General features: G+C 41.1%; 1 long non-coding RNA gene across 3 annotated transcripts in view; it reads right to left on the minus strand.

Annotated features, from left to right (window-relative positions):
* Positions 1–20,151, minus strand: part of LOC147696968 (uncharacterized) — a 628,335-nt gene that overhangs the window by 304,366 nt on the left and 303,818 nt on the right. The gene's annotated exons all lie outside the window — the stretch shown is intronic.

Genomic DNA, 20,151 nt, shown 5'->3' on the forward strand with positions numbered 1-20,151 from the left:
GGACACTGACGACAATCAATGAATGACTCATGTATCAAGGCGAGAGCTCAGGTGAAGAATTAAATATTTGATACTGACAGATAATGTCAGCCTCTTAATAATAATAATTATAAATTTTTTAAATACAAGCACAACATGGCGCAGAGGGTCTAGTATCACATCCTGTCTTTTCAAAATGGCAAACAAGGAATTGTTCTAGATTTAAAAAACAAAAATTCAGTATAAGTCATAAGCATATGGTCTATAATGACTAAATTAGTCAAATACATATCTCCATGCCCCCATCATTGCCACTCTTGATAGCACTTTGGATTTTCTGCATTACCTGCACTGTCAAAAATAAAAGACAATTGAAAAGATATAGGTGCCTTCTGTCATACATTAGCCTCCATCTGGGTGGTGTCCAAATACATCTGGCAGCCTAGTTCATGAGTTTTCATAAACCTTGAACATAACGTGGTGCTGCACCTCGGGATACTGCTATGTTGCTCATTTAACACAATTCAAGACTGAAGTGCAGTCTGTGAACAGGAGTATTCCCAACAATGAATGTGGCCCATACAAAATTAAGTTAATTAATGAAAGATATACTTGAAACAAGAGCCTTGTTTTATCGTCTAGGCTCGCTCACACCTCAGCAGTGAACTAGATGCAGGGCCAGACTGGCCGCAGCAGGCACCGGGCGTTTCTCCGGTGGGCCAGAGGCGTGGGGGCCGGCCAGTTTTGCAGCCGTGGGGCCGATTTTGTCACTGGGCCTGGTTTTGCAGCATTGTTGCAATATCGGCCCCCTGTAGCAAAATAAAGTGGCAGCTGTGCTCGCAATTAGAGTGTCTCAGTCCCACAACCCCCCTCCCCCGCCAAGCAGCCAGGCCAGTGGAATTGCCAGGCTGATTTCTCTTACCAGTCCGACCAAGACTAGATGTCAGATGGGCTGATGTTACATACAGCTGCAAGCAAGATATATGAATCACCACTAAATAGCACCCTCACGATTTTCCTTTGCAGAAGGATGTAAAGGGCCTATAGCTTGTAGCTTCATTTAAAAAAAGTAGTTGACAGAAGAGTATGTGAGTTGTTTTCCTTTTCAACAGCACAAGACTGCTGACTACTGTAAATTCAGCAGAAAATTAACTTAAGGCACTTTTCGGGCTACCATGAACCTGAAAATTACAGGTTCCTCGATGATATCATCTCTCTCAAATGTAGGCAGAACCTCTGGTTTATTTTTTTAAATGAATGCGAGACGACAGCAGTTACTGTGATGCAAGAGATGTCTGCTTGGCCGGGAGACATCTCAAAATCTGGCAGGAAGTAACTTCCTTAGGATGACAAAGTACTTCACTTTTTCGCCATGATGGAGTAACCCATCTGCCAAACTCAAAATTAAGCCCAAATTCCCTAAACCTAATTGTTTACTAACAAAGAAAAAATGGAGGATTATAAGAACACAGGCTAACAGAAGAATTCATTTGCAGACTTCAGCCCTTTTTTCAATTTCTTTGGGATTACAATGTTGTAATACCATATTCTCAATTTCACAAACATTACTGCCTGTGTGTACCGACATTTCACTCTTAACTGAGAGGAAGACTTAGTAGAAATGATTGTGTTCACATAACAGTGAGCGCTCGCACTTCAATGATCTGAATTTCAGAGATGTCTTAAAGCATGGGCAAAAGTGGGTCTCCTAGTAATGTGAAATGCGATCTTTCACTTACCCTAGCTTACCGCTTTTCGATTTTTCTATCAGAACCCATCTGATCAGCTCTACTTTTGATGTGTCTCTTTTGAGGGTCACACAGGACAAAAAATGATTCTGGACAAAAAATATACTAGCAAAAAATGTCACTCGAACCTCAAACTACACAGATGCATTTTGAACAATCATTGTTAATAGTGGGGTTTCTGGCTGTCTAAGGTATATACCCAGGCCCAGCAGAATCCACCACTCTAGTCAGGATAAGCTAGATACACAACTAAAATAACCTGTCCTCATGCTCTGGTAGCTTGGCACAAAGCAGGCAGGCTTACCAAAAGAGGCAATGTGTAAAGTATTTGTGCAACACACACACTAACACAATGAAAACACCCCAAAAATACTCCACAATGGTTTCTAAAAATAGCGTAGTATATTATAAACACGTAAAGGCCGAAACAACAAGAATCCAATCCATACTTTCATGTTATGACATTTTATCCATAATAATAAACAGAAGAGCACTTGTAGGTTTGTAGGTGAAAGGTTCCCGATCTAAGCAATGGATTGCTGGGCTTCGGAAAGAGCTCCCATGTAATCTCGTTGAAAAGATCTGAACGGGTCCTTCGGGACCGGGATGTGCTGGAAGCTCCACTGACCATGAGCGTACAGGTCGGCTTTAAGGACCTCGCCGGTCCAGCACTCAACCAGCGCATGGATACGCCACGGGGTGATGTGCGCACTTCTACAAATACTGGCTGACTGAGTGATTGACATCACAATACCTTTCCCCTGGGCAGTATAGCGGAGGTGTTGGGAGACGGTGAGTTGAAGGGCTATGCCAGGCCATCCTCAAGGAGGTTCGACCATCAGATATTTGGCACGCAGACCCGGTGGTCATTCCCCACCCTCAGGCGTTGAGGCGAACAGCTGACATCGTCAGAGACCTCCGTGATGGCAATGCCAACTGAAGCCGTCCTGAAAGGGGGATTCCTTTGGCACTGTGGCATCTATCGGCACTGCAAAGACCTCACTGAGCTCAGCCACTTGAGGAAACCAAAAGCGCTCGGGATTTCACCCAACATGCTGATGATTAGGCACTCACTGCTCGTGGGTGAACCAAGAAGTGTTCTATCTTTCCCCAAGCAGAACACAGGTTTAGAATGACAACTGTCAGACTCCCGGATAGCAGAGTCTCAGAGCAATGGGGAAGTCTTTGATGGTCCTGAGACTTTGGGAACAGGGGGCAAGCCAACAAGCCCTTGGAGATCACTTAGAGGAAAAGCAAAGTCCAGCTCTCCTTTCAGCAGTCATGGCGCAGCAGGGCAACAAGCAGCAAATCAGTATTTCCAGTAAAGAAGTCCAGTTGAGTCTTATAATCAGCACAGCAGTTCTTCTGACAGAGGTTTAGTTCAAGGGCCAGAAGGTGTCTATTTTTTAGGGGGTCAGAGACCCAGTACTTGTACCCAAAAGTGCCTTTGAAATGGAGGTGACTTTAAAGCAAAGCCTTTGAAGTGCAAAGGTCCCCTTTCAGCCCAGTCCTGTATGCCAGCATACCTGTGGGGGGTTGATCAGTGCTTTGTGTGAGGACAGGACCGTGCCTATTGATGAGTAGTTGTCAGTGGCTCATGCAACTCTTGCCCAGGAACAAACATTAGTATGCAGATGAATGCAGATGCCTTGAAGTATCCTGTGGTTGTGGCTTTCTAAAGGGAATGCACAACATGGAGTTGTCCCCCTACCTCAGACATGTATTGGAGATAGGCTATAAGGAACACAGAGCAGCAAGTGCAGAGAAATGTTCACTTCCTAAATGTGGTATTACTAAACTAGTAAGGTCAAATCCAACTCCACCAGTGAAGAGCATCTGTCATTACCAATCCAAAGATACAAAACATAGAGCAGCTACCCCTCTGCAATCAGGAATTACAGCTCAAATGTATTTAAAGGAATCCCCAATATTAACCCATGAGAGGAGGAGGCCTCACAGTAGTGAAAAACGACTCTTGGTGTTTTCTCACTACTAGGACATGTAAAACACCTGGGTACATGTCCTACCTTTTACTTACTTAGTACCCTGCCCTAAGGGGCGAATTTGTTTATATAAAAGGGGAATTTAAGGCTTAACAATTAGTTTCAAATGCCAAGTCGAAGTGGCAGTAAACTGCACACAGGGGCACTGCGGTTACAGGCCTGAGACAGGTTTGGAAGGCTAATTCTGTGGGAAGAACATTCAGTGCTGCATCCTACTAGTAGCATTTAACTTACAGGGCCGGGTATATGGCATACCACTATACAAGGAACGCACAGGAAAATTAAATGTGGCAATCATGAATACACAATTTACACATATGTTTAGGAAAGAAGCACAAGCACTTAAGCACTGATTAGCAGTGTTAATGTGCTCAGAGTCCTAAAGCCAACAAAAAAGATACAGCAAAATGTAAAAAGCAAAAGGTTTGTGGAAAGACCACCCTAAGGATGCCAGGTCTAACAATCATAATGTAACTGAACACTGGACATTTTTATAGATTATCCTACATTCACTGTTCCTTGTTCCAGAATATACATATATTTATTTATACATGACTTGATTATTCACTTATTTCCAGTGATGTAACCTAACTCAATAATACACTTGTCAAGTACTACCAGTAGAAATCTCAGTCTGTTAATCTGTCCTGCTAGAGCTAGTCTTAAATACAATTCATCCCATATTTTCAAATCTTTTCAAGGTGGAGAATAAATATAAGACACCTGAAAATTCCCATGAAAAGGTAATCTTGCAAAATTGCATTAACCTTTTAGACATTGACATGGGTTCTATAGCTTCCGAGGTAATTTTATGGATTCCTACAAATACAACCTTAAAACACTATCGGAACAATCAGATAAATATTACTTTTTTTTGTTATGCACAGGCATACCAAACAGGAAATGCAGGGTATCCTCTACTAGACTCACTGAAACATCACATGGACCAGGGATGAGTCATAAATACTCCTAATAAGAATGAAAATATATTATCTAACCCAGTAGCAAGGTAATTTGCATCATTTTACTCCAGCTTGTACACCTCTCGAAACCCAAAAAGACCAACGAAGAGGCCAAGATCTAGACCTTCACATTCTCAATCTACATAAGGAGAGAACAATTCTATTTAGACATGTACCTGCCAAGGAGACTAAACTGCCACTTAAGGGATAGGTATAGTTTGGAAATGTCCAGTGATTGATATCCATCCTTAAAGTGCTACAAATACATGTAAGCACAAGTGCTCCATAGCAAAAGTTATTCACTCCATTTAATATTGCCCTAATCAGCATCACATCTAAACCAAGCCATAATTTAATAAGTTGTGAAAACGTTTTTTTTTATAAAATCTTGATTTTAAAATCCAAGCTAAAATGCTAAATAGATAGCCAAAAGTTTATTCGCCAGTTGATCACAAACCAAAAGTTTGATTATTTCCTGGAGATCATCTGAAGATCATATGAGAGCACACAAACATGTCCATCATATAGAAAGAAGAGATGTACTACCCAGAAACTTTGTTTTCATTTGACATCAAAAAGTTTTTTTGGACAGAATAGAGTGGGATTATCTAGTTTGTGTGATGTTTAGATATGATTTTCAAGAAGTTGAAGAACAAAGGGAGACAACTGTATTATAATCCAGCTTCTCGTGCAGTGGCTTTTTCTCTGACTCTTTACTTACAAACAGTGGTAAAAGGCAAGGATACTCTTAATCTCTCTTACTCCTACGATTGGCTTTAAAATTCCTGCCAACAGCAGTCAGGAACAATGTGTTTTGTTTAACCTTTATTTAAGCATTTTTTTAACAGTTACAACAACTTGTGCATGATGTCAAGTGCAAGTCTCACATCACCCCCCCATTATAGAAAGCATGAGAACTGTCTCAGTGCAAAAAAGACATCACGTGAGCCAGATCGACGTACAGAACACAACCAACACTTATCAGATTAATAATTCCCACCGGACATATCAACTCTCTTATTTAAGACTACTCTATACAACTTCACATCACCGGATCACCCAGGCTTGCCTTCAACTCCAAGTCACTATGCTCATTGAATGGATCTAGCAGGTGCCAATAAGTTGGTGGAGGTGGGGTCCCATAATCTTCTAATAATTGAGTCTGTTGCTCCCAATTCATTCTGGCAAAAGCAGTTTTTTAAATGAACATTTATCTAATCTGAAATGTTTTTTTAGAGGAGTATTGTCTGAAGCAAACCACTTATTACTCAATAGTACTAATGGGCAATTTTAATGTGCACGCTTGTGAGATGAGTTGTCAATTAGAAGATCCTTTAGGCCCAGGGAACTCTTTGATTCCTCATTTTGAACATACACAAAGTGGGGCTTGTTCGAAGGAAATTTTGGCCTTGGTAGACCTCTCTGAACCAAGTTATGTTGTTCCCAATGACAGGGTTCCCACTTTTAAAGGACGAGGGATGGGTACTATTATAGATTTTATATTCATTTCTTCTATTTTGTTAGCCACGTAGTTTTTTACAATGCTAGGTGGTCCTCCTACAGTGATCATAACACAGTTATTCTTGCCTTGAATAGAGGATGCAGCTTAAAGGGGAATTTGGAAAAGCTGAGTAGTGACAACTGTGTGAAAGTATCTGACATGGGACGTAGGCTAAAGTGGGCAAAGGTAATCCTGGATCTTTTTTTAAGAACTCTGTGTGAAGGTGGAGGACAAGCTAGAAACCTGCCTTGATGATTTTAGTGAGGTGGCGGAGGTACGTAAAGCCTTTGAAGGAATTTGTGCGCAGGCAGCATCAGACCTCACCATAGCAACTAGTTATAGGAAACAAGCATTTGCAATGCAATAGGTCTCGCATTATTAAAGTTTGACCTATTGGCATTGCTAAATAATGCAACACCAATAGCTCAAACTTTAATAATGCGAGACCTATTGCATTGCAAATGCTTGTTCCTCAAGTGACCAAACTTCATGTGTCTTTCAGTAAAGTGGTGGCATTATCCTGGATTGTTCATCAACCATGCTAATTTGTTCCAAATTAAACGCAGCATAGTACATTTTCATGTTTATTTAAATGAAATGGGGTTACTGCATTTAATATTCAATCCAAAAGGTTTCCGTCTCATTGAGGAGTTTATTCCCGTCACCTCTTAAGGGCACTATAACTATTTGTTTAAGCATTCAGAGATTTATTTGCGGTAGTGTTTGTTTTGCCTCACTGAAATGCTGAGCTATAGGCAATCTGAATTTCTTGGCGTGAATATTAAATTTTTGTTTGTTCCATCTTTCTTTGGCTTTTATTGAGGTCTTTCCTATCTAATGTTGTCTACTTCGGCATGCTGCAATATAAATCATATGCAGGGTGCCATAAGTATAGAATACTCCAATTTAAGTTTTTCCCAATCAATGGATGGAAGATAAGGAAATGTCTTCTTTTTTTCCTAAATTACTTGCTCCTTATCCAATCTTGTTATGATTAACATAGTCTTGCCTCATGGTAATTCTAGAATCTTGCTTTTTGCTATTTGTAAAATTCAATCATTCGAAATCTGTACTTCTAATTTATATAGTAGCCTTTCCTGCATCAATAAATGGGTTTAGTTACTATTCTTTTTAGTCTTAGCAGCTCTTAGCAGTTTATTTGAAGGTAAGCCCTGTATGAGGCTCCTGAGGTGAAAATGTGCTGGGCTTCAAAAAGTATTCTTCACTCTTGATTTAGTATAGAAGGTTGTGTGTACTGTTGCGTCCCGTTCACATAAAAGGACATCTAGGAGGTTCGCCTGCGGATGTCCTATCTTCTAAATGAACCATATCACAGTATTCTATTTGCTTAGCATTTCATGACATTTTACTAGTGACTCTTCAGTTTCCTTCCAGAATTCCGAAAACATCATCAATGTAGGTTTTCCATCAAAAATAATCATCATATTAGAATTTTGTATTGAGTATGCATCATCTCTTACATTAGCACATGTATGCCTTCGCATATGTGGTTGCTATGTTCCAGCCCATCTAGTTCCTTGTTTGCAAATAGTATTTTTTATCATATCGAAAATAACTATGATAATGTACGACTATTTAACAACCGTAGTATGAATATATTGACGACTTCTAAATTCTCATATTGTAGTAGCCATTCTACAGCTTCCAGCCGTCTTCATGTGGTGTGCTCATATATAAATTAAGCACATCTATGATGAATGAAAATATGTTCTCATCTTGGCACTTTACCTCTCAAAGAGATCTTAAAAAGCCAACTACCAAATGTTTAGCTAAAGGATTTCAGACTGTTTGGAAACACCCACAATTTCTGTTTTGTACACAGTACTCAAAATGCATAAAACTTTAAATAAATCATAAGACAGACACATCATTGAAAGGATATACTAATTTAAACAAGTTAGACTAAAACAATCCTACTTGAAAGAGGATTGAAGATCTTTTGTAGACAGCGACATCCAGTGAGAAGGAAAAGAAGTTACACCAAACTGTCAGGGTACCCAACACGGCTTCTCTAAGGTCACTGTTTTCCAAGATAGCCAAAAATGTTTAAAGAATCTCAGACATCATATATTAAACAATCTTGTCAAATATACAATGATAAGCCACTGACAGATGTCATACTTTTACGAGATTCATAACAAAATGTCAAGCAAATCAACAACTTCATATGTATTTAACATTCTGGAAATTCAGAAAACACCAATACGGTTACTGGACTACTCGAAACGGAGTACACATTTTATTATGATAGATGACTTCTGTGACCACAATGTAGACTAACTTTCTTGAACATAAAAGCCAGAGTAAGGAGCAAATTATAGAAAAATATTTTAAATGTTAGGCCTGGAGCAATGTTTGACAATAGGTGGGAAAAATCAAGACTGGTCGGCATCTGTTCTCAGAAGGACAGGACCCAAACCTTCAGGCTGCCTGGCAGAGCATGAGATTATTGCCTCCCCTTTCTAAGGCAACGTTCTGCTGGTATATAAAATGAAAGCACTGAAATACAATTGGAGTCTTAGACAATGCAATTCGCTCTGCCTGAAGTAAAACTATTTTGAATATACCCAGCGGGCAAATGCCAGTTCTCGCTGTAAAAAAGGAGGATGTAGTTTCCTGTCTTTAACTGCTTGCATCTGCTATCAAAATGCGCCTCTGTCTTATAAAGTGGTTTTAAGATTGGTCTTTAAAAGTCAGATCAAAGAGGGCCACCAATACTTTAGATCTAACAGACAGACCTAGGCGCTAATAAATGTGCATAAGTGACCCAACCCTCATAAACTGCTCCTGGATAACATATTAAATAGAAACGACCAAAAGAAAGGATGTTAAACCCCTACTTATTACCACATTTATAACCCAGGAAGGAAGTTTCGGAATTTGAAAGTAGCAACGATTAGCAATTCTTGCTGGAAAATGAACGGGCTCCTGGAAATAGGATAAAGCCCTACCAGGGAAAAATACTAATTTGGAAAAGAGGAGCACCGGGCACAGTGCTGATTGCTACAGAAGGGCAAATAAACTCTAGATATCTATATATTTAAAACCTTTATGTATATCACAAAAGGCAAAATTCATATTCTTAAGTTTGTTTTTATTCTTTTTTATAAAAAATATATATTTTTGATTTTTATTAGAAAAAACTTTCACATGTTTCAATTTCATATACAACTTCCAAAAATACACATTCCTTCTGATTTATGTAGAACCACATACGCACATTTGTCTAATCAAGGATATGACAGTAGACAATCAATACAATGAACTTTCTGGCATAATTGATAATAGAACATTCATATTAGATTCATTGCCAACATATAAATAATTTAATTTGATACAATATGTAGAGACTGGTGACACATTTTGGAAACAATGCGTTTTGGCTATGCCTTCATCAGGACTCCAAAAGGGGATGATGGACGGAGCGTTTGAGCAAATCATCATCAGGACTCCGTCACTGGTGTTAACTAAACAGAGAATATATAAACATAATTTTAATCTAGAGTGCATACTAGCCCTTTCAAATATATACATTCTACATGTATTACATAGATAGCCGGTCATAGATTTCAGTGTAACATCTATGTCTATAGGTATTAGACCTAGAAATTAAGGGCCTAGTTGTCCTATTACTCATCTATGCCATATATTTGCTTCTAGCACATTAGGATCACACTATGTTGGTCTTTGCATGAATAATTTAGACCACTTACACACTAAACTGTGGTCAGTTGTAATTTGCATGAACTAAGAAGTCATAAATATTTTCTTTGTGTTTTTTTAAATCATGCATGTCTTTTGCATGTCTATTGTTTATCACTAAAACATTTCTCCTTGCTTTCACCTTTTGCGTTGCCACTGAAATCTATGACCGGCTATCAGTTTATCTATTTAATACATGTAGAATGTATATATTTGAAAGGATGAATATGCACTCTAGATTAAAATTATGTTTATATATTCCCTGTTTAGTTAACCACAGTAACGAAGTCCTGATGAAGGCATAGCCGAAATGCGTTGATTCCAAAATGTGTCACCAGTCTCTGCATATTGTATTGAATTAAATTATTTATATGTTGGCAATGAATCTAATATGAATGTTCTATTATCAATTATGCCAGAAAGTTCATTGTATTGATTGTCTCCTGTCATATCCTTGATTAGACAAATGTGTGTATGTGGTTCTACATAAATCAGAGGGAATGTGTATTTTTGGAAGTTGTATATGAAATTGATACATGTGAAAGTTTTTTCTAATAAAAATCAAAAATATATATTTTTTATAAAAAAGAATAAAAACAAACTTAAGAATATGAATTTTGCCTTTTGTGATATACATAAAGGTTTTAAATATATAGATATCTAGAGTTTATTTGCCCTTCTGTAGCAATCAGCACTGTGCCCGATGCTCCTCTTTTCCAAATTAGAAAGGATGTTAAACCCCTACTTATTACCACATTTATAACCCAGGAAGGAAGTTTCGGAATTTGAAAGTGGCAACGATTAGCAATTCTTGCTGGAAAATGAACGGGCTCCTGGAAATAGGGTAAAGCCCTACCAGGGAAAAATAGAATTTGGAAAAGAGGAGCACCGGGCACAGTGCTGATTGCTACAGAAGGGCAAATAAACTCTAGATATCTATATATTTAAAACATTTATGTATATCACAAAAGGCAAAATTCATATAGTTAAGTTTGTTTTCATAAAAAATATATATTTTTGATTTTTATTAGAAAAAACTTTCACATGTATCAATTTCATATACAACTTCCAAAAATACACATTCCCTCTGATTTATGTAGAACCACATACACACATTTGTCTAATCAAGGATATGACAGGAGACAATCAATACAATGAACTTTCTGGCATAATTAATAATAGAACATTCATATTAGATTCATTGCCAACATATAAATATTTTAATTCAATACAATATGCAGAGACTGGTGACACATTTTGGAATCAACGCATTTCGGCTATGCCTTCATCAGGACTTCGTTACTGTGGTTAACTAAACAGGGAATATATAAACATAATTTTAATCTAGAGTGCATATTCATCCTTTCAAATATATACATTCTACATGTATTAAATAGATAAACTGATAGCCGGTCATAGATTTCAGTGGCAACGCAAAAGGTGAAAGCAAGGAGAAATGTTTTAGTGATAAACAATAGACATGCAAAAGACATGCATGATTTAAAAAAACACAAAGAAAATATTTATGACTTCTTAGTTCATGCAAATTACAACTGACCACAGTTTAGTGTGTAAGTGGTCTAAATTATTCATGCAAAGACCAACATAGTGTGATCCTAATGTGCTAGAAGCAAATATATGGCATAGATGAGTACTAGGACAACTAGGCCCTTAATTTCTAGGTCTAATACCTATAGACATAGATGTTACACTGAAATCTATGACCGGCTATCTATGTAATACATGTAGAATGTATATATTTGAAAGGGCTAGTATGCACTCTAGATTAAAATTATGTTTATATATTCTCTGTTTAGTTAACACCAGTGACGGAGTCCTGATGATGATTTGCTCAAACGCTCCGTCCATCATCCCCTTTTGGAGTCCTGATGAAGGCATAGCCAAAACGCATTGTTTCCAAAATGTGTCACCAGTCTCTACATATTGTATCAAATTAAATTATTTATATGTTGGCAATGAATCTAATATGAATGTTCTATTATCAATTATGCCAGAAAGTTCATTGTATTGATTGTCTACTGTCATATCCTTGATTAGACAAATGTGCGTATGTGGTTCTACATAAATCAGAAGGAATGTGTATTTTTGGAAGTTGTATATGAAATTGAAACATGTGAAAGTTTTTTCTAATAAAAATCAAAAATATATATTTTTTATAAAAAAGAATAAAAACAAACTTAAGAATATGAATTTTGCCTTTTGTGATATACATAAAGGTTTTAAATATATAGATATCTAGAGTTTATTTGCCCTTCTGTAGCAATCAGCACTGTGCCCGGTGCTCTTTTTTCCAAATTAACGATTAGCAATTCACCACCAAAGGATGCCATTTAAGAAGCATGGGATAGCAACTGCTGCCTCAGTTTCTGCATGAAAGTGCACTAGACGACACTGCAAGCATTGAGATTTAACGGACACTACTACTCGTCTATTAAACAAATGGTTGTGCCTGCTCAACAATATGCCACAGTCTATGTTAGCAATACATTTTAATTACAAATGCACAACCACGGAGTTCAGTTCACAACCCAGTCAATTGATGGTGTTGTAGTGTAAAGATTTGTGCCCTGATAGGTAAAAACCTAAACCCACCTTTGCCATTGTTACCTTGGGAAAAAGCTTGTATCCTCGGTCTCCAGGATGAAATCGGACGCAACTAATGTGACATCAAACGCCAACCGTTTCTCCCAAAACAATCTTATATAGGCATCTATCCACCACTGGTGATTAAATTTTTATGTCTGGATAAATGTGCGCGCGTGCCACAGCGAGCCCTGGTTTCGGTTTCAATTATTGCACCTGTGTCTTGTCATGATAATTGAAACCACGTGACGGCCTATTGTTGTCTATTACGTGCACCAAGCGCGTAATAGACACCAATAGGCCGTGGGTGGAGCAATGCGCCCACCTTCGGCCAATGGGGTCACTGAAAAGGAAACACACACACACGAGCGTGTGTAATTCCTAAATCAGCTTAGATTCCCTGTTTTTCACTGACAAAATGTCTTGCGCTGCGCAAGCACTGCTGTGCAGTGCACCGCTAGGCGCGAGACCTAAAAAAATAAGGACGGGTGGTTTGACAGCAATTGCTCCATGGCTCATTGAAAATGAATTGCCGCCCTAAAAATGATCCTACGGGATAGAGATCAAATAGCCATATTAAGGAAGCAGTACAAGCTGGCACTGGCTCTGCGTAAAAAGGAAATAAAGAAGTAGGCCTGGGAGGAGCTTTTATCAGTGGAAGTCCTAAGAAATAGTCCCAGAGTTTGGACTATTGTTAACAAACCCTTTTTTCTAGGCACAGAGAATACCCCTCTGGATAGCAATATTACTGATACCCAGTGGCTTTTTGTTAGACCTGGCATCTTTGGCGTGGTTTCCCCTGACTTTTTGCCTCTACCTCCTGTATTTTTTGACGCTGTGCTAGATTTCGTTTTTGCTGGTTTAGATGCTTTGGGCACTTTGCCACTGCTGATCAGTGTCATAGTGCAAGTGCTCCCTGGGTAAATTGTTATTGTAATTGGTTGTCCTTCATTGGCATATTTGTTTTACCAGTAGGTCCCTAGTAAAGTGCACTGAGTGTGCCAGGGCTGGTGATTCAAAGGCTACTAGTGGGCCTGCAACACTGATTGAGCCACTCACATGAGTAGCCCTAAAATGGTGTCTCAGGCCTGCCACCGCAGTGCCTGTGTGCAGTTCCTAACTGTCATGCTGACCTGACCAGTGTCCCCATTGGCCAGGCGTAACCCTTCCCTTTCTGTGCACATTGGACACCCCTATGGAAGGCCCAAGGTACCGCCTTGGGCAGAATGCAGTGTATGTGAGAGGTAGAGCATGTACTAATGTAGGTGACATGCTCTGATAGTGAAATACTGCTGACAATTTCGTTTTTAGGTCTCGGCTAGCGTAGGCTGCGCACATGCGCAGTCTTGCTGGCGAGATTTAATGATTTGGAGTAGCGAGGTTAAGCCCCGCCCCTCTTCTCCATTGGCTGGCCTCTTAAACGGTGGCCAGCTATTGGAGAAGAGGTCCTAGTGACGTTCTTCTTTCAATCTAAGCCCCGTCCTTTTCAGATTGGGGGGCATGTTTTTTTACTTTCTTTCTCCCCTCTTCTCCATTGACTGGCCTCCTAAACGGTGGCCAGCCATTGGAGAAGATGTAAACAACAGTCAAAAACACGCCCCCCAGTCTGAAAAGGACGGGGCTTAGAGATGACGAGCGCTTGTTGATAAAATACGGGCCCTCGCTTCTTTAATACACTGCCAAGAAAAAAAGCAAAGTTTTGAAATTGCGGAGATTGAAATATAACCTGCTAATGGTGAAAATGTTGCAAAGGTTTCATAGTAATACGCGGTCTGTGAGAGTAATAACATGCCGCTCTGGTTGGAGAGAAATATAATAACATGCTGCTAGCAAGGAGTGATTTTATTTGTTAGGAGGGGCGGTAGTGTGGGCAGGCCTGCGTTCCTTTACAAAAGCGATATTAACAGAAATGCCTGGGCCCAGCTCTAGAAACAGGTAATCCGAGCCACTGACAAACACGCCGAGACACTGTCTCTTTAAGAGTGGCACAGGCGGAGGGTGAGAGTGGAGCCGAAAGGGGAGGTACCATGTCTGGTAAGGTGAAGGGGTGTATAGGTAGCCGCTGTTAAGGGGAGGTGGGAAAGATGACACTTCCACGGGGAGTCTCACCCCGCCGTCAGTGGCAGGTAAGTGGTTGTTGGTGTTGCGCGCAGGCAGTTGGTTGGTGGGATTGCCCTTGGGCTCTGTCCTCGCGCCGGTTGCCTTTCTCGCTCTCAGTGATGCTCGGCGCGAGCGTGTCAGGGAGAGAGGGGGAAGGGGACCGGCATAGGAGGGGGTCTACGCCATCAGGGGCAATATGGGTGGTGACAGGTGGCGCCATCTGGGGAGGGCCATTAGCCTTCAACGGCCCCCGCGGCCCAAGAAAGTTTTGGCCTCAGCGCTGCTGGAATCTGGCGAGTTGAGTTCTGGGAAGCTCTGTCTGCGTGAGAAGCCATGGGGATGTGAGGGGAATCCGGGATAAGGGCTGATGAGCTTAGGGATCCTGTCATGATTCGAGGGGGTGATCACAACCATGGGATGCAGGGTTGCGAGTAGTTGGGTGGGGGGGTCAAAACATTGCTTTGGGACTGGAGTATTTGGAAGGGTATTATGGGTAAATTTGAGTCAAGGATCTGATAAATAAGATTGTGCACTTTTGGAGTAGATGTTCCTTGCTGTTGGATGGGGCTACTCAGAACCTATCATCTGTTTCCCCCTTGTAGACTCTGTGTGTGTGTGGCTCTGTGTGTGTGTTTGTGGCTCTGTGTGTGGCTCTGTGTGTGTGTGTGTGTGGCTCTGTGTGTGTGTGGCTCTGTGCGTGTGTGGCTCTGTGCGTGTGTGGCTCTGTGTGTGTGGCTCTGTGTGTATGTGTGGCTCTGTGTGTGTGTGTGTGTGTGTGTGTGTGTGGCTCTGTGTGTATGTGGCTCTGTGTGTGTGCGGCTCTGTGTGTGTGCGGCTCTGTGTGTGTGGCTCTGTGTGTGTGGCTCTGTGTGTATGTGTGGCTCTGTGTGTGTGTGGCTCTGTGTGTGTGTGTGGCTCTGTGTGTGTGGCTCTGTGTGTGGCTCTGTGTGTGGCTCTGTGTGTATGTGGCTCTGTGTGTGTGTGTGGCTCTGTGTGTGTGTGTGTGGCTCTGTGTGTGGCTCTGTGTATGTGTGGCTCTGTGTGTGTGTGCGCGGCTCTGTGTGTGTGTGTGTGTGTGCGGCTCTGTGTGTGTGGCTCTGTGTTTGTGTGTGCGGCTTCTGTGTGTGCGCGGCTGTGTGTGTCTGTGTGCATGGCTCTGTGTGTGTGTGCGGCTCTGTGTGTGTGCGGCTCTGTGTGTGTGTGGCTCTGTGTGTGTGCGGCTCTGTGTGTGTGTGTGTGTGACTCTGTGTCTGTGTGGGTGCAAATGCAATAGGTCTCGCATTTGCGAGAGATTAAGCTATTGGCATTGTAAATGACAATGCCATTTATTTATCTGTTTTCAAAACCAAAACATAAATAAAAATGTTGTCATTTACAATGCCAATAGTTCTAACTTTTGCAAAGGCGAGACCGTTGCATTGTAAATGCTTGTTCACTATTGAAAGGCTATCTTGCCCAGAGGCTATAATGGGGAATGCTGTGTATAATGTTTACCTGCATATCTTCCCATAGGAGCAAGGTAGAAAATTTAAGTCCGGTATCCCTGAACTCAGAATTTAATAGCACATCTTTTAGGAAGGATGGTTTTTAAATCCTGTGTTTGAAAACAGCACTTTTAGAAAGCGGCTGTTTTCTTGTCTGACCTTTTTGGGTGCCTTGGCCTGTTTGTGAATTGACTGTCTGGTTTGTGAGTGACAGGGGCTGGGGTGGCTCCCAGAGGCTGAGTAAGTCAGCCCTAGGCTGAATAGCTTCATCTGCATCTTGAGTGGTGGGAGGGGATAGCACCTGGGCCTGAATTGGGCTGTGCCTGCCTTCCACAATGCTGGCTCCACCTCCTGCTGGGCGGCTGACGGCCCTGCCCCCCTCTCTCAAAGGAAAGAAGGAGTCAGGTAAACAAAGTGCTCCAGGACTGACCAGAACTGGTTTGGACTAGGCCAAGGCCTCTCTGCCCTCAGAGAACAAAGAAAATATTGGTATAAAAAGGGCTACCCAGACTTCAGACAATTAGATCATCCTGGAATCAAGAAGGAACCTCTACCAAGGAGAAAAGCTGGAAGACTGAAGAGGAAGGACTGTCCTGTTGTGTGTTGGTGGGCTGACCTGCAGTTGCTTTTCTGCCAAGGAGAGGGGAAGGACTTTGCTGTTGCTGTGTTCCCTTGCTTGAAGAGATCTCCAAGGGCCTGAGAAGAGCTAGCCTCCTGTTAAGAAGACCCAGGAACAAAAGGACTTCACCCCCAGCTTCCCCCTGAACTCTGTTGTGTGAGTTCTGACCTGCCTAGAGTGCTTGATCCATTTGTGGGGCCTCTGGAGGTTGTTGCCTGCTGTTTGAGGAGCTGGACAAGAAGAAAATAAGATCTACAATTTGCACGCATAGCTCGCTTGCGGAACGCATGATCAACAGTGCGAGAAAATTCCCGTCGCCGCAAAGATCGTCGCAGCGCCTGGTGCCGCTGCAAGAACCGACGCATTGTTCGCTTGCGGAGCGCATCGCCCTGGTGCGGGAAGATTCCTGCCGCTGCGAATATCGTCACAGAGCCTGTCGCATCTACAGGTACTTTGGGCTAAAAGTGACGCAACTGTGGATTATTTTGACGCAAACCCTAGAACTCTTTTAAAATCATATTCTTGAACTGTGTATGTTGGATTTTTGTCGTTTTGGTCTTGTGTAGTTTAGATAAAGATACTTTATTTTTCTAAACTGGCGTGGAGTATATTTGTGGTGTTTTCACTGTGTTACTGTGAGTGTTGGTACAAAAACTTTACACATGGTCTTTGATAAGTCTGTCTGCTTGTGCCAAGCAACCAAGGGGTGAGCAGGGGTTATCCAAAGAGTGTATCCCCCTTACCCTGACTAGAAGCAAGGGTCCCTATTTGGACATTGGTACCTACCTCTGCCAACTAGAGACCCCAGATCTAACACTTTCTCACTTTGAATCTTTATATGAGGCCTCCACGATAATGGTTTCCTCTGGTAGCCATGAGTACCGCAGGCATTCTCAAAGAATTGTTTTTAATGAAGGTGAAGTACAACAGGCCAAAATGCAAATGACCAGTAATAAGGCTCCTGGTCCTGACGGAGTTCCGGCTGATCTATATAAACAATACCCCGCCTCCTGGGCCAAACATTTGACAAATGTTTTTAATGTAACTAGTCACCAGGGTTTCCCATCATCCTGGTCACTATCTACGATTATCCCAGTTTTTAAAAAAGGACAGAGAGGGGACAGAGAGGGGACCCACAGTGTTACGGGCCAATATCATTAATTGACTCCGCAGTAAAAGTTTTAGGGAGAGTCATTTTAACCAAGCTAATGGACTGGCTGAATGAGAACGAGGTTTTAACTAATTTTCAGTATGGTTTTAAAAGAGGAAGGAGCACCTTGGATCAATGCTTAATCTACATCTACTAGCAGGTAAATATATAAGGGCCAAATCGGGGTCACTGCATTTGGCCTATATGGACCTCACTTCGGCCTTTGACTTGGTCAATAGGTCGAAGCTGTGGTTGATCCTGCTGGACATGGGCATTGGTCCACCTCATGGCAGACTTGCATAGGAACCTTTCTGCAAGTGTAAGGGTAAATCAACAAGGCAAATGCACAAGGCACTTTAATACTAGTAGAGGTGTCCAACAGGGATGCATTTTAGCGCCACTACTATTCACCTTATATATTAATAATTTAGATAAGTCTCTTGAAGCGGTGAGTAAGGACATCCCACGAATAGGGGACATGGAGGTTTCTGTGCTCCTTTACGCGGATGATGCTGTGTTATTGGCCAGTACAGCCTTAGGGCTGCAGAGGCTATTGGACTCATTTGGGGCCAACATAAAATCATTGGATCTTGTAGTTAATATAGCGAAATCTCAAACAATGTCAATAGGGCAAAAAACTAAAAATTAAATATTTTTATTGTGAAGGCGTTGAGCTGACCAGGGTTTCCTCTTTTACCTATTTGGGGGTCTTATTTGATGAGAAGGGAACATGGGGCCCCCAACAGTTAGTCACTGAAAATCTGATGGCGATATCAACTGTTGCTCTTTATGGCTTTGCACAAAGGTTGGGGGCCAGACCAATCGAAGCCATGCTTAATATTTATAGGTCCAAATGCATGGCTATCGCCTTGTATGGCTCACTTCTATGTGGTTACAAGATCGGTGAGGGGGTACAGATAGTTTAAAACAATTTTTTATGCTCCCTTCTGTCTGCTCCTCAGTCTACCTCAACGTTTATAATTCATCAAGAGGTTGGGGCGGGTTATGTGACAGATCTGTCGAGGTTAGCCCCGGTAACCTGTTGGTTAAAGACATGGCTTAATCCTAAACTAACCCTTAATCATCAGATCATTAGGGACTGTGTGGCCCTGGAGAACCCTAATAGCATCCCGTGGTTATATTATGTAAAGAATATTTTAAGTGAATTAGGGCGCCCAGGTTTATTTAGTTTTCCTGATCAAATAAGAAAAGAAGATGTAACAAGGGTCAGATTACAATTCTTGAACCTGAGGGCGGCTGAGCAGAAAGAGACAGAGCTAACGAAATCAACAGTAAAAGCCTATTTCTTGCAAAAAAACACAACTACGATTGAACCATATCTGAAAATAGCACTATCATCGCCAGCTTTTAACGAGGTTTTGTTTTAATTTAATCCATACCCTATTAGGTAATTCGCAAGGCTGGAGTAGGGTATGTGACTTAGGTCCGTGCACGTGTGATAATTTCTCAACGCAAGATACTATGCATTTTATAATGTTCTGTGAACATTATAGTGCCATTCGAAGGAGATTTTTATTACCAATTTTAAGGGGTAAATGTTTTATACAGGTCAAACCCACTCTACTTTATTTACAGTTGCTGAAAGACCCAAGGTAGATATTTTATATTGCAAGATTTTTAGTTGCAGCCGTTCAACTCAGAGAAAAGATGTTATAGTATATTAAACCCCTAATAGGTGACGCTTGGGTTAGGGGCAATCACTGTATTTATATTGGCAAAACTATGTTGTATCGGTAGCCTGAACTTTTACATGATTTAATGAAATTCGATTTTATACTATTACGTACTTTTTACGTCACCCATATGAGATGAGAATTCGGATTTTAAATATTTTTATGGCATTGTTTATTGTGAAATATGTGATGTACTTTTATGGTTTTTATTAACCGAATAAAGTGGTTTTGACTGACTGACTGAATGGATCTAGTATTGCCCCCCAGGCTGCCAAATCACCTAAACCTTATCATCTGAGCGAGATAATCTCATGTGTTGCTCCTCTGCCACTCCCCATTCCAACACATCTCTAACCCACAATGCATCACTTGGAAATCGGATCCCATCCAGCCGATAGCAATTTTTCGTTTAGTGAGCAGGAGTGCCAGCTGTAGGAGCTTATAGGACAGCTTGCGCACCATGGATCTCGCCACCATACCCAATAGACATGCTCCTGGTGTCAGAGATACCTCATTTCCCACTGCTTCTTCGATGCGGGGCACCACCATCTTCCAGAAATTCCGCAACCCCCATTATTGCGATG

Source organism: Lissotriton vulgaris, chromosome 8 (assembly GCF_964263255.1).
Source record: "Lissotriton vulgaris chromosome 8, aLisVul1.2, whole genome shotgun sequence".
NCBI lineage: Eukaryota > Metazoa > Chordata > Amphibia > Caudata > Salamandridae > Lissotriton > Lissotriton vulgaris.